Source organism: Heterocephalus glaber, unplaced genomic scaffold (genome assembly GCF_053883595.1).
Source record: "Heterocephalus glaber isolate CG9 unplaced genomic scaffold, H.glaber_assembly_v1.0 deba00001773, whole genome shotgun sequence".
NCBI classification, from domain to species: Eukaryota; Metazoa; Chordata; class Mammalia; order Rodentia; family Bathyergidae; genus Heterocephalus; species Heterocephalus glaber.
The window spans coordinates 4,124,939-4,141,075 of NW_028258463.1; the positions used below are offsets into that span (position 1 = coordinate 4,124,939).

The window sequence follows — 16,137 nt, forward strand, 5'->3', positions numbered from 1 at the left end:
ATGGGTCATTCTCCAAAATAGAACACATACGTGCTCATAGAACATGTTTAAGTAAGTGCAAAGGAATGGAAGTTATCCCTTATATATTATCAGACCATAGTGCAATAAAATTGAAGATGAATAGCAAAAGAAACCTCAAAAGCCCCACAAACACATGGAAATTGAACAACACACTTCTGAATAACCAATGGGTCACAGAGGAAATTAAAGAAGAAATCAGACAGTTCCTACAATTAAATGACAATACCAGTACAGCATAGCAGAATCCATGGGACACAATGAAAGCTGCCTTATGAGGGAAATTCATAGCAATGAATACCACATCAGGCAATAAAAAACCTAATGCTGAAACACAAGCTTCTAGAAAAAGAAGACCAGGACAAACCCACAGCTCATACAAAGGAGGAAATTATAAGGATCAGAGCAGAAATCAATTTACTGGAGACTAAGAGAACAATACAAAAAATTTATGAAGCTAAAAGTTATTTATTTGAAAGAATAAACAAAATTGACAAACCCTTAGCCAAACTTATCCAAAAAAGGAAAGAAAAAGCCCAAATCGATGCAATTAGGGATGAAATTACAATGGACCCAGCAGAAATCCAGAGGATCATCAATACCTACTTCGAGAATCTATACGCCAAAAGATGGAAAACACAGAAGAAATGGACAGATTCCTAGATAGGTATGAATTACTAAAGTTAAACAAAGAAGACCTTAAAATCCTAAACAACCCAATATCAATGAAATCGAAAATGTAATTAAAAACTTACCAACTAAGAAATGCCCAGGTCCTGATGGCTTCACTGCTGAATTCTACAAGACATTTAGAGAGGAACCACTGCCACTACTGTTTAAACTCTTCAATGAAATTGAAAGGGAAGTAATACTCCCAAATTCATTCCTGGAAGTAGGCATCATCTTGATCTCCAAAGCAGAGAAAGATCCAACTGAAAAAGAGAACTATAGGCCAATCTCACTAATGAACATAGATGCAAACATCCTTAATAAGATACTGGCAAATAGAATGCAGAAGATCATCAAGAAGATCATACACCCTGACCAAGTGGGATTCATCTCAGGGATGCAGGGTTTGTATAACATACCCTAATCAATCAGTGTAATTCATTATATCAATAGAGCCAAGGACAAAAACTATGATTATTAATGATTATGAACAATGATTATTAACAATGATTATTTCCATAGATGCAGAAAAAGCATTTGACAAAATCCAACACGCATTTATGTTAAAAACCCTACAAAAAATTGGAATAGATGGTCCCTACCTCAATCTGTTAAGAGCCATCTATGAAAAACCAACAGCCAATATCATACTAAATGGTCAAAAACTGAAATCCTTCACACTAAAATCAGGAACAAGACAAGGATGTCCACTATCACCACACTTGTTTAATATAGTTTTGGAAATATTAGCCACAGCAATTAGACAAGAGAAAGAAATAAAATGAATGAAGATAGGAAATGAAGAAGTCAAATAGTCATTATTTGCAGAAGACATGATACTCTCTATAGAAGGCCCCAAGAACTCCGCCAAAAATCTTCTAGTTTTAATAAGCAAATTCAGTAGAGTCGCTGGATAGAAGGTTAACACACAGAAATCAATAGCTTTCCTCTACACAAACAATAGACTCACTGAGACAGAAATAGGGCAAACAATTCCTTTCACAATAGCATCCAAAAAACTGAAATAGCTAGGAATCAACCTAACAAAAGAAATCAAAGACCTCTTCTCTGTAAACTATAGCATTCTCAAAAGAGATTAAAGATGATATCAGAAAATGGAAAGACATCCCCTGCTCCTGGGTAGGACAGATCAATATAGTGAAAATGGCTATACTTCCAAAACTGCTATACAGATTCAGTGCAATTCCAATTGAAATCCCAGCAGCATACTTCATAGACCTTGAGAAAACCAAAAATTCATTTGGAACAAGATGAGACACAGAATAGCAAAAGAAATTTTAAGTAAGAGAGACATGGCAGGGCTATCACATCCCCAATTTGAAACTATACTACAAAGCTACTGTGATAAAAAAACAACATGGTACTGGCAAAGAAACAGACGTGAGGATGAGTGGAACAGATTATAAGATGCCAAAACAACTCCAGACACACTCAGTCATCTCATCTTCGATAAAGGACCCAAACACCCTCACTGGAGGAAAGATATCCTCTTTAATAAATGGTACTGGAAAAATTGAGTTTCAACTTGCCAAAGATTAGAACTAGACCTATATCTCTCACCACTTACCAAACTAAAATCAAAATGGATTAAGTATCTAAATATTAAAATAGAAATGCTGAATCACCTGAAAGAGAGGTAAGGTAGAACTCTTGAAGACATTGGTGTAGGAAAAGATTTTATGAACAAAACTGCAGTTGCCCGTGATGTAGCACAAACAATCAACAAGTGGGACCTCTTCATATTAAAAAGCTTCTGCACAGCAAGTGAAACCACCAACAGTGTGAAGACACAAACCACAATGTGGGAAAAAAAAACCCTTCACCTGCTGTTCCTCAGACAAAGGTCTACTGTCCTGAATCTGTGAAGAACTTAAGAAAATCAGACCTCCCAAATTTAAAGACCCAATCTGAAAATGGGCACCTGAAATGAACAGACATTTCTCAGACAAAGAATTAGAAGTAGCAAATAAACCTAGGAAAAAATCCTCAACATCATTGGTCATTGGAGAGATGCAAATGAAAACAAAGCTGAGATCACTCCAGAAAGAGTGGCTGCTATTATGAAATTAACCACTAACAAATGCAGGTGGGGCTGTGGGGAAAGAGGAACCCTGCTCCACTGCTGGTGGGAATGTAGACTGGTGCAACCACTGTGCAGCTCAGTATGGAGATACCTCAAAGAACTAGGACTGGAAGTTCCATTTGACCCCACTATTCCCCTGCTGGGTATCTTCCGCAAAGAATTAAAAGAATCATATCACAGTGATATATGTGTACCCATGTTTATAGCAGCACAATTTGTAATAGCTAAAGCTTGGAAGCAGCCCAGATGCACATCAACTGGAGACTGGACAAAGAAAATATGTGGGTTTATTTTAATAAAATGTAGTACTACTTAGCCATAAAAAATGAGAAATTAGAGACATTTATAGCTAAATGGATTCACATTGATGTGATACACTTAAGTGAAATAAATAGGACACACGTGTAAATACCAAATAGTTTCTCTAGTGTGAGAAACTGAAAGTGTAAATCAGGACTAAATGGTATAATAGATAGTGTGAAATAGGAAGAAAAGGAGCAAAGGCAAAGGAGAAATGGGGAAATTAAAGAAGGGAATGGAATTAATATGAGAAAATGAATAAATAGAAACAAAGTCTTTGTAAATAGGGAGGATTGGAGGAGTTGAAGGGAGGGCAGGGGAAGAAGGGAAAAATAAGAACCAAGAGAGATTATGTAAAGGTGCAAACTTGCAATGATGAATGTCATTATATTGTATACCTAAAATGTACCAATTAAATTTATAAAAAACGAAAAAGAAGTAGACTGACACAATGGATTAAGATGCAAAATCCAACAATATGCTGTATACAAGAAACACATGTAAATCAAAAAGAAATTCAGAGCTGAAAGTAAAAGAATGGAAAACAGTTCTCCATGCCACAGGAACCTAGAACAAACAGGGATTGCTATCTTATTTTTGGAAACATTAGATTTCAAACCAAAACTAATTAAGAGAGATAAAGATGGTAACTACATCTTTGTGAAGGGAACAATACAAGAGGAAGAGATGACAATCCTAAATATATATGCACCAAATACAAATGCCCCCAACTATACAAAGCAAATATTAATGGACAAGAAAAATTAAATAAGCACTAATACAATTGTAGTGAGGGATTTCAATACCCCACTATCACAAATAGACAGATCTTCTAGACTAAAAATTAACAATGAAATTCTAGAACTGAACCAGGCTATTGAACAAATGGACTTAATAGATGTTTACAGAGTGTTCCACCCCACAAAATCAGAATACACATTCTTTTTAGCTGCACACGGGGCACTCACCAAAATAGACCACATGCTAGCTCATAGCCCATGTCTAAGTAAATGTAAAAGAATTGAAGTTACCTCCTGTATATTATCAGACCATAGTGCAATAAAATTGGAAGTCAATAACATAAGAAACCACAAAATTCCCACAAACACATGAAAATTGAATAACACCCTCCTAAAGAACCAATGGGTCACAGAGGAAATTAAAGAAGAAATTAAATAGTTTCTACAAGTAAATGATAATGCCAGTATAACATTGAAGAATCTGTGGGACACAAGGAAAGCAGTTCCTTGTGGGAAATTCATAGCAATGAATGCCCATATTAGGAAAACAGAGAGAACTCAAATAAATAGCCTAACGAAGAACTTCAAGGTCCTAGAAAAAAAAAGAACAAACCCAAAGCTCATTTCAGAAAGGAAATTATAAAGATCAGAGCAGAAATCAATGCAATGGAGATTAAGAGAATGATATAAAAAATTAAAGAATCATAGTTGGTTTTTTGAAAGAATAAATAAAATCAATAAACCCTTAGCCAATCTTATCAAAAAAAAATAGAAAAGTCTCAAATCCATGCAAATAAGAATGAAAAAGGTGAAGTCACAATAGATCTAGCAGAAATCCAAAGGATCATCAATACCTACTTTGAGAACCTGTACTCTAATAAAATGGAAAACACAGAAGAAATAGACAGATTCCTAGATACGTATGAATGGCCATATTTAATCGAAGATATAGAAATTCTAAACACCTCAATTACAATGAGTGAAATTGAAAATGTAATAAAAAAATTTACCAACAAAGAAAAGCCCAGGTCCTGATGGCTTCACTGCTGAATTTTACAAGACATTTAAAGAAGGACATTCATCATTACTCTTTAAACTCATCAAGGAAATTGAAAGGGAAGCAAGGCTCCCAAATTCATTCCTGGAAGCAAGTGTTACTTTGATTCCAAAACCAGGGAAAGACCCAACCCAAAAAGAGAACTACAGACCAATCTCCTCTAATGAACCTAGATGCAAAAATCCTCAACAAAATACTGGCAAACAGAATACAGAGGGTTAAGAAGATCATACACCCTGACCAAGTCGGATTTATCTCAGGGATGCAAGGATGGTTAAACATTCGTAAATCAATAAATGTAATACATTATATTAACAGCCAAGGACAAAAACCATATGATCATCTCAATAGATGCAGAAAAGGCATTTGACAAAATCCAACATGCATTCATGATAAAAGCGCTGCAGAAAATTGGAACAGGTCTTTATCTCAACCTGATTAATGCTATCTATGAAAAACCAACAGCCAACATCATACTAAATGGTCAAAAACTGAAAACTTTCATGCTAAAATCCGGAAAAAGACAAGGATGCCCACTCTCACCACTCCTGTTCAATATTGTTCTGGAAACATTAGCCATAGCAATTAGAAAAGAGAAAGAAATAAAAGGAATAAAGATAGGAAAGTAGGAAGTTAAACTGTCATTATTTGCTGATCACATGATACTTTACACAGAAGACCCAAAAAATTCAGGCAAAAGACTTCTACACCTAATTGACAGTTTCAGTAGAGTAGCTGGATGTAAGATCAACACTCAAAAAACAATGGCCTTCTTATACATAAATAGCAGACTCACTGAGAGAAAAATTCGGGAAACAATTCCTTTTACAGTAGCATCCAAAAAAATGAAATATCTAGGAATCAACCTAACAAAGGAAGCAAAAGACCTCTGCACTGAAAACTACAGCACTCTGAAAAAGGGGATCAATGAGGATATAAGAAAATGGAAAAACATCCCTTGTTCCTGGATAGGAAGAAACAATATAGTGAAAATGGCCATACTTCCAAAACTACTATATAGCTTTAATGCAATGCCAATTGAAATTCCAACAATATACTTCACAGAGCTAGAGAAAACAATCCAAAAATTCATTTGGATCCAGAAGAGACCTAGAATAGCAAAAGCAATTCTAGCCAACAGAGACATGGCAGCGGGTATCACAATCCCCAGCTTGAAACTATACTGCAAAGCTACTGTGATAAAAACAGCATGGTATTGGCAGAGAAACCAACCCAAGGATCAGTGGAATAGATTAGAAGATGCAGAAACAACTTCAGACATACTCAGCCACCTCATCTTTGACAAAGGAGCCAATCACCCTCATTGGAGGAAAGATAGCCTATTTAATAAATCGTGTGGAAAAAACTGGGTTTCAACCTGCCAAAGATTAAAACTAGACCCATACCTATCACCGTCCACTAAACTAAGATCAAAGTGGATTGAAGATCTAAACAGTAAGACAGAAACACTAAGCTTGCTGGAAGATAAGTTAGGTGGAACTCCTGAAGACACTGGCATAGGAAAAGACTTTATGAACAAACTTCAGTGGCACAGGAACTAGCACCAAGATTCAACAACTGGGATCTCATCTTACTAAAAAGATTCTGCACTGCAAGAGAATCCACCACTGATATACAATGAACAATGTGGGAAAAAATTTTTAGCAGCTGTACCTCCAACAAAGGTATATTATCTAGAATATATAAAGAATAAAAAAAATCAGACCCCCCAAATTCAAAGACCCAATTCAAAAATGGACATCTGAAATGAACAGACACTTCTCAGACAAGAAGTAAAAGCAGCAAATAAATATAGGAAAAACTATTCAACATCACTGGTCATTCGAGAGATGTAGATGAAAACACTGAGATTCTACCTCACCCCAGAAAGAATGGCTGCTATCAAGAAATCAACCAATAACAAATGCTGGCACGCATGTGGAGAGAAAGCAACCCTTCTCCATTGTTGGTGGGAGTGTAGACTGGTGCAACCACTGTGGAAATCAGTATGGAGATATCTCAGAGAACTAGGGCTAGAGATTTCATTTGACCCAGCTACTCCCCTGCTAGGTATCTTTCCCAAAGAATTAAAAGAATCATACCACAGCGATATATGTGCACCCATGTTTATAGTGGCACAGTTTGTAATAGCTAAAGCTTGGAAATAGCCCAAGTGCCCATGAACTGTAAACTGGATAAAGAAGATGTGTGGTTTTTTTTATAAAATAGAGTACTACTCAGCCATAAAGAATGAGAAACTAGAGACATTTATAGCTAAATGGATGCATATTGAGGCCATATTCTTAAGTTAAATAAATAAGACACACATGTAAATACCAAATAGTTTCTCCAGTGTGAGAAACTGAATGTGTAAATAAAGATTAAAATGGTTAAAATGAATAATTGGTAATTTGAAATAGGAAAAGGTCCAAAGGTGTAGGAGTGGTGGGAATGGAAGAGGAAAGGAAAGAAGGGAAAGGAAAAATTACGAGAAAAGAAAAAAAAAAGGAAACAAAATCTATGTAAATAGGGAAGTGTGGAGAGGGTGAAGGGAGCACAGGGAATGGGGAAAACCTAAGAACCAAGTTACATCATGTGCAGGTACAAGCACCCAATGATAAATGTAAATGTATTGTAAACCTAAAATGTACCAGTAAAAGAATTAAAAAACAAAATAAAACAAAAAACAAAGTGAGAACGTGAGTAGATCTTCAGGTCAAGGATATGCAGTCTTCCCTTTATCCATGGGGAATACATTTCAGGACTTGCACCAGATGTCTCAAGCTTCATATTAATACTCTCCTTTTTTACTATGTACACATGCCAATGATGTTTATTTTCTAAATTAGTAACTTTCAGTGACTTGCAATAGCTACTAATAAAATAGAACATTTATAATAATATACTGTAATAAAAGGTGTCTGTTATGGTCTTTTTCTCTGTCAGCCTTTCTTATTGTATTGTACTTGCCTTCTTGTGATTACATACTGCTTATGCAAGATGAAGTGAGGTGAATGACATATGCACTGTAATGTATGTAGCATTAGGCTACTGTTGGAAGACTTCTGGTGTATCAGAGGAAAAACCATTGGTTTATTCTGAAATACACTGTGATGAGTGAGACCTCATCTCACTACACAGAATAGGACAAAATATAAAACTTAGGAATTATTTATTTCTGGAATTTCCAGTTAAAATTTTTGGACTGTGGTTTACTATGAGTAATTGAAATTGCAGAAAGGAGAAAAAAAACCATAGGAGTGATTCAAATATATTGGGTCAGAAGTTCATTGAATCCTTTATCAGACAGTGGAAAGGCAGGCAGAGCCAGTCTACATGAGACAATATTAATAGCTACCAATCACCCTTCTCAGGAGGGGAACTCAGACAGCATAGGCTAACAATGATGGTAATATTGTAGATAGGTAAGTTAACTAGATATCTGTAGACAGTTAGGTACTGCTAGCCCACAAGGAGGAGCCAACATGGAGGACAAACAAGACACAGTCTCTGAAGGCCAGCATTGTAAAAGAAGAGAAACTACTACACCTATGAACTACTCCTAGGGATGAATAGCAGTGATTGATATTCTAAATAGCTATCAGTCACTTGGGTGAGGAACCAAAATCTTAACCCACCCCTTCCAGGAATAATCCCTGACCCATCCCCTAGGAAAAATCCTTGTTTGTATGCTAGCTATGTGACTTGCTTCCCTATTGGATCCCCATTTAATCAGTATTACCTAGGTGACTCTTATTGGTTGATCAGTTTTGTTCCACCTCATGTTCACCTTGTGATTTCTCCTTGGACCAATATTCCCTAAGTGACTGTACTTGCAGTCTTGCTAGTTGGCTCTAGTTTTGTCCCACCTTGAACCTGCCTCACCTCATGGCTTTGTCCCAGAAAACACCTTTGAGAAGCAGGGTCAGTGGGCAACCCACTTTACTGTTCCCCCTTCTGTCTCTCTTGGACAGAAACTATCTTTCTCTCAATAAATGTTATACTCTTAACCTCCATTGTTTCTAGAATTCATTCTTAGATTTTAGAGAACACAAATTTGTGCTTCAGATATCTAGCAGGTTTGGGAGTTACATCTAGTTCCCTTATATCAATAACAACCCTATTTAATATGAAAAATAATCAATGAAAATGTTACACATAGAATGCTAAGGTATTAATATAGTCACTCAGAAAGCATACACTTGATAAGCCTATGGTTTTGGGTATAACTGAATTTTTTGAGGTATACGTGTAACATTTATATTTTCTTTATACTTCCTTGTAACACTTTTTAGACTGCAGATTGTATAGTATATGTTTTTGCCTCTAAAATTATTACTAACAAAAAGTATTACAAAATTCCTTAAGAGTTATTACAGGGAGTAGAACATGTACTTATGTTGAAAGTAATTTCAACAAGTTTACAACTGTGTTTAACAGTGAAGGTATATATTTCAGACAATTTTTAGCTTTTAATCAGGCTGGCAATAAATAAACAACTGTTTTAAGGCTAACATTTATGGATTAAAAACAAGCTTATATTTATGGTTTAAAAACAATCATTAATGGAATAACTGAGTTGATTTCACATTTCAACAAATAGCTGTCACTGAAATTTGTCGCTTGTATTTGGATTTTGATCCTTTTTATACAAGAAGAACAGGAGAAATTCATTATAATGATTTTTATATGGACATAGTCTGGTTTCAGACACAAGGGTAGGACTCTCCTTTCATCTATACCACTCTTGGATAAGGATTTAAAAGCATCGCAAGTCAATAAAGATTAAAGTTAAGGCCAAAACAGAAAGACTCCAACACCAGAGTTTCCTATGAAGAGCTTAGGCTGGCTGCTTTCCTTACTCAGTCCACATTCTGTGCATTCCTTGGGTGTAGCTGCTTTTGATTAATTACCCTAGATTATTTTTCCTGTGTGCAAAACTGTATTTTCCAGGAGTTGTTTTTTTTTCAGTCGATGCATTTTCTTTGTCTCTACATGGAAACTGAACGTGCATATCATTTAATGATGCAGATATTTGAAACTTATTATGAAGAGCAGGTGTTCCAGTTTCCTAATAAAAGATGCAAATGTTTTGACTCTTTATATTTTTATTTTGATATTGGTTTCTATACCTCTGTTAACCTGTCCATCAGATGCTGCCTAATTCTAGAGGTGATAGTTTATACATACTCATTTAATGGGTGACTTGTAAATGTTCTTCTTTTCTATTCCAATAAAACATTTTGTTTTGTATTTAATTTTTAATTCACACTTTTAATTTTTTTTTCTAGAGTAAACACCTCACATATTGAGAGTTCAAAGCCTCATGAAATCCACTTGATACCTAACCTGGTATGTGTGGATTTTTCAGTTTTAGGCTTTATGCTGAAAATTTCAACACATCATATCTTGCTTTGTATTAAGTATATTTGTTTGATTGTTTTGGTCTTTCTCTTTCATATTAGAATCTTTTTTCAGATGCCTAAGGACATAAAGAAACAGCTTGTAACCTGAGACCTAGGAATCTGTCACAGGATGAAGAGGAGTTTTGAGAGAGCTGCAAAGATAATTCCCAGTATCAGAGCTCTGTAGCAGGTCTAGGAGCTAACATTTCCAGAACACAGTTAGTCGGAGGACTCCAGAATCAACTGAAGGTATGGATCATATATTGGGAAGGTAGAAAAAGTAATTTATGTAATTGGAGAAAATACATGGGGATGCCCGGAATTTAGCTCAATGGTGCCACCGCCTGCCTCACAAGTGCAAGGTCCCGAGTTCGATCTCTGGTACCAAAAAAAACCAAACAAACAGAAAAAAAACATGGGGATGAATTAGTAAATTTTAAAAATATTTAATAAACATGACCAAAATGATAATAAAATTAAGTGTAGGAATTAAAGGAACAATGACTTGAAAGTGGAAATAATTGTGAAATACTACATGGCTCCCTTAGGAATAGAATTTGAATGACTGTATCAACATGTGTACTGAATACTGACAACCGAAGATATTATATAACTGTGTTGTAACAGGGGTTACTAGAAGGTTGTGTATGCACATATGTATGTGTATTCAATGAGGGGCAGATGAATGAGGATAAAGAGAGGTAAAGTTTCATATCTCTATGTAGGAAGTGAATAGTAATTTTTAAAACAAAAACAGAAATGAAACAGCAGAATAAATATTCTAAGTACAAATACATAGGTAAATAAAAAAGGAGATAAAAGTATTGTAAGTAGTGATTTGGGGGATGTGAGAGATCAAAATGTGTATAGCTGACAGCTGTTTTGCTGATGAGCTGGCAGTACTTTAAACAGCACGCAAGCATAACAAAATTATCTCCCATTAAAACATAAAACAGTTGGAGCAGAAAGAGAAGACATTTCATCTATACCATACATACAGAATTCTACTAAGAGAATCATGTTGAAAAGAAAAACACCTAAAGATTGACAATATGGTGGCACAAATAAGAGGCTCCATAAAATAGCTAAAATACATAGTTCAGGAAACCTCTTTGAAAGCACAGCTAAAAGAAACAGATATAGAAAATAAAGATGATAACATATATCAAAGTGTAGGAGTCACAGTGAAAGATTGTAACAATCAAACGTCAGTATAGCAATACCTGAATGCCAACCACTTTTCCAAATATTTTGCAAAAAAAAATTAATTCACTCAATTCTGCAACAATTATGATCTACATTTGGCAGGTGAGAAATTTTAAGTAAAGAGAGGTGAAGCCATTTGGCCCTTGGACATGTAGGTAGGAAGAACAGGATTTGGGTCCATTGGGCATTATCACTCCAGCTTGTATGCTGTTAACTGCTAAATTCTAATGAAATGCAGATTATTAAATAATAATTTAAGAATATTTTCTAGAATTGAAAGTGTATGAATCCACAGATTTCTAATGAAATGCAGGTTATTAAATAATAATTTAAGAATATTTTCTAGAATTGAAAGTGTATGAATCCACAGAAAAAAAATCTGTTAAATGCCCAGAAGAACAGAAGAAAATAGACCATCCTTTAAATGTTCTTACCCAGAATTTTTGTAGCAGAAAAGATCTAAATATTTATGCAAAATATTATAAATAAAGTATGTATGATACAGTTATGTCAAGATTGCAGAATGATATTGAACTTCTTAACAATTTAGGGATTTGAAAAATAGAATAAAAAATTTAAAATATGGGTAAATTTTATTTCCAAACTAAAATGTTATATTTAGCCTATTTATGCAATATGAGGACAAAAAAAACGTATATTTTCATAGATGTAAAGCCTCAAAAGTTTATCTCCCCACCAAAATACTTTTTGTATTTCCCATGCTTGGGTAGATGTGGATCTATGCATTCTCTTGGATATGGGAAATATCTGAGTAACTACATCCCATTAAACCAATATTACCTTTTTTGCTTTTTTTACTCTCACAAACTCTTCTTTCTTTCCTTCCTTTCTTCACAGAAATTTTTCAGAACCTACTAAGTAAGTGTTTGGTCAATAAAATGGAACCTTGGTCAACAAAATGAAACCTATAAAATATGTACCTATGAAAATATAAACCTATGAAACAGAAAACAATAAATAAATACATAAATCTCCTAAAAATAGATGGAAAACAGTTAGAATGTAGCCTGCACAGATGAAAGTTAATCTCAATAGATTGTCTATTTTGCATCCTTTATGTCTGAAAACCTGTTTTAAAACAATGAGCATTCAATAAATTTTTGGTAAACTGCATACATATGTTGAATACATATGTTTATTTTCTTAATTATAGGAAAACTGTTTCTTTTGCATAAAAATCTAGTGGAAGCAATTTTGGTAGTTTGAATGCACATATTCAACCAAGAGTTTAATTTTTAAGTTTGTTGTGTGTTAGGCCTTTTAACATCTATTTTAGCCGTTTATGTTGCTCTGCCTGTGCACACATTATTTGACTGTAATACGCGACAAAATTTAAAGAATTATCTCTTAGCCATTTTTTGCAGCTGTTCTGTGGAGATGAGGGGGGCAGATGATCTGAGTGCCTCATTAATTCATAGAAAAGATTGCCTTCAACCTGTTTTGCAAATTCTAAACTCCAGGAGCAAACTGCAATCCAGCTATAAGATGCGACAAGGCTGACAGTACCATGCCCAGTTTAACAGTAGATAGATTCATGTGATTAAATGGTGTTCTAAATGAAATTGTGATGTGGTGGGAAATGAGGCAGTGAAGCAGATTGTAATTATTACATAATATGTTACCAAGATTCATATACACTGTTTCTATTTATATGATACCTAACCCTTGGCAACCTCTAAATATTTTAGATATACTAGCTACTAAGTTTCTTGTTCTTCTGTCATGGAACATATACGAAGCCTATAAACTGAAAAGAAGTACTACTTACAGTAATCAACAGAGTTAAACCATGTCTATAGGCTACTTAAGTTTATTGGCAGCTTTACTATTATTTTGTAAATGGCAAGGAATTCCACCTAGTTTTGGAGTTCCTGTAATATGTTCTTTGAAAATAACAAGGGGGTTCTTCTCTGAACACAGATGTTAAAAATAAAACACATACCTGGAAAATATTGAGAAATTCTTTGTATAAATCCTTTAGTTTCTCCAAATACAAAATTAGATGGATATGTATTTTTTGTGAAGAAATAATGTGAAATTAAGTCATATCTTATCCTTTTTCGCTATACATTACTCCTCTCCCATTCAACAATATTCTCTTTAAATCCTACCATCCAATACTTCTGAATTGCATTCAGTTCTATCAATAATTCATGCTTTCTTTCAAAAAAGAAATTGTTCAAACTTCTATTTTCATACAATGGCACCCTGACTTTTATGACAACGTATTTGAACTGTTTCCCTTTTTGTGTATGCTGAAAATTTCATAAATCAGAGGCGCTATTTTTCCAATCATTAGCTTAGTCTGTGCACATTTTTTAAACAAATGGGCAAGGAAGAACTATTAAAACTACCCTGCTATTAAACAAAAAGAAAACATCTATCATTGTTTGACTTTGTAAAGAATTTCAGTATTGGATGGTTGTTTTAGGAGACTGGGACAATGAATCAGTAAATCTTGCCATAGTGGTTGAATGAACTAGTAATGCAGGGTGACTTGAGAATATTAGAAAAAATATCCAGGCATTTATTTGCCACTTGGGTCCATTTTACCAGGATCCTAACTTCAAACTTGATCACTGTGTGTCTGTCCCTTCAAGTCAACCAGACACTGGGATCTATGGTCCAGTCTGCAATACTTATTTTAAAAGAACTGTTTTTAATAACTCTACATGGCACTGAGACCAATGGACATGAGAAGGCCAGTGAGGCTCTGGCGATATTAGCTTTACTCTCAGTTTTCCCATTTTTCATAGCAATGACAAATGCATTTGATGGTTAGCTATGTTACATCCAGAAGCTGTGTAAGGGTTTTGAGTTGAAAGAATAAAATAGCATTATAATTTGAAAAAAGGCTACAGATTAGGGTCACGCAGCATTAACAGTTTCAAGACTTCTCCATTCTCTTCACTCCCTGAATACAACCCTTCTTTCTTACACCTGGCTGATGAATCTGCTTATCTCTTACTGAATAATCTCAGTGTTCTTTGATGTTCTGTTTCTCAACCTCATTTTTCTTTAAATTATGGTTTCTATTTTTAGCATTTATCCTATAGAAAGATTAATAAAAGTAAGATACTCTTATAGACAATCATGTTAATTATAGTAACCTAATAATACCAAAATTTAGGTAAATTAAATGTATAGCATTTGTGTTAATAAGATAAAAATTTAAAAATTAAATTCTGTGTAAAGAGTCTTCTATGTGGAGCTCTTAAAAAAGAGACATCTGGGCCAGGGATTTAGCTCAGTGGTTCCCCCGCCTGCTTTGCAAGTGCAAGGTCCAGAGTTCGATCCCTGGTACCAAAAAAAAAAAAAAGAGAGATAACTATGCATAATGACCAGTCAGGATTAAGAAATCAAACAAAGAACAGTACATATATAATCCTATTAATATAAAATACTAATTAAGAATTTACGGTAATGCATGTTTAGAAAAATAAAAAGGAACTTATCCCAACTTTTTATAAAGATTATCCATAAAGGGATGATTCAGTTAAGGAAGAAATTTATTTACTCTTTTTAAAAATTTTATAGTGTTTAATTTTTCATATATACTGAATTAAATTTGTAGTTAGAAAAGTTTAAAAGATTTAGAAAACTATTATTTGTGTTTGTGAGATCAACTAAATTGATCTCTTTTGATAATCAGATGATATCTGGAAGGACAACAGCATTGGAATAATGATGTGATTCAGCATAAGATAGTCCACTCTTCCTCCTCCAAGGCCCATTTGTCTTTTGTGTTAGCCAAGATAGAGTGTTAAATGGGAATGTGATAAGAATCAACATCTTTGAGCCTTTAAAGTTTTCATGTTGATTCTCCTGTGATTCCACTAGTATATGCTTCTATTTTCTTTTTCAATTGTCCTTTTCATCCAAAGCAGTCCTTCTTACCCTTTTTGATCTCACAAATTCTTTTTCCCCATTTCAAGCATAAGAGGTTGGCTTTTATCCTAAAACACAATAATAAAACATAACCTGTAACTTATCATGTTTTATATAAGATGCTTCGATATACAAATTAGAAATATTTGATCCTTGGGAAGAACTAGATATATTTTTATAATGCCTTTCTCTGGTTCAGTGCAGCACAATTCCAAGGCCCAGAGCCAGGTGAGCTGAATACAGGCTGGATCTCTATTTTCTCTTGCTCTTTCAGACCAGTGCTTTTGGGCAGTGGACGAACTGTGGAACAACATAAGACAAATCAAGTGACATAGTACAATGCAGACTGAAAATACTTTGAACATTGAACAGATCAAAATAATATCCACTAGGGACCAGAGATTTAGCTCAGTGCTTCTGCCACCTGCCTGGCAAGCTCAAGGTCCCGAGTTCAATCCCTGGTACCAAAAATAATAATAATAATATCCACTATATAATAATAATAATACAGTAATAATAATACAGTTTGACCACTTGATCCAGAAAATGGTAAGTTTTTTATTCAAGTCAGTAACATGCATGCATTCTGAGATCGACACAAGACTAACAGTAATCTTACCTCTCAGAGCATTTTCTGAAGGGCAAAAGGATTGGCACATGCCAGGCCTTTTCCTTCTGAAGGAATGGGAAAATTTATCTAGCCCTGTGTCCCAAAACACTGAGAAAGGG

At 34.5% G+C, this 16,137-nt stretch overlaps 1 long non-coding RNA gene across 3 annotated transcripts in view; it reads left to right on the top strand.

Annotated features, from left to right (window-relative positions):
* Positions 1-16,137, top strand: part of LOC110344840 (uncharacterized) — a 122,425-nt gene that overhangs the window by 31,758 nt on the left and 74,530 nt on the right. For all 3 annotated transcript variants that reach the window (XR_015447697.1, XR_015447699.1, XR_015447698.1), the window contains exon 4: positions 10,367-10,542. This is a non-coding gene — a long non-coding RNA (uncharacterized LOC110344840). The remainder of the gene's footprint in view (positions 1-10,366; positions 10,543-16,137) is intronic.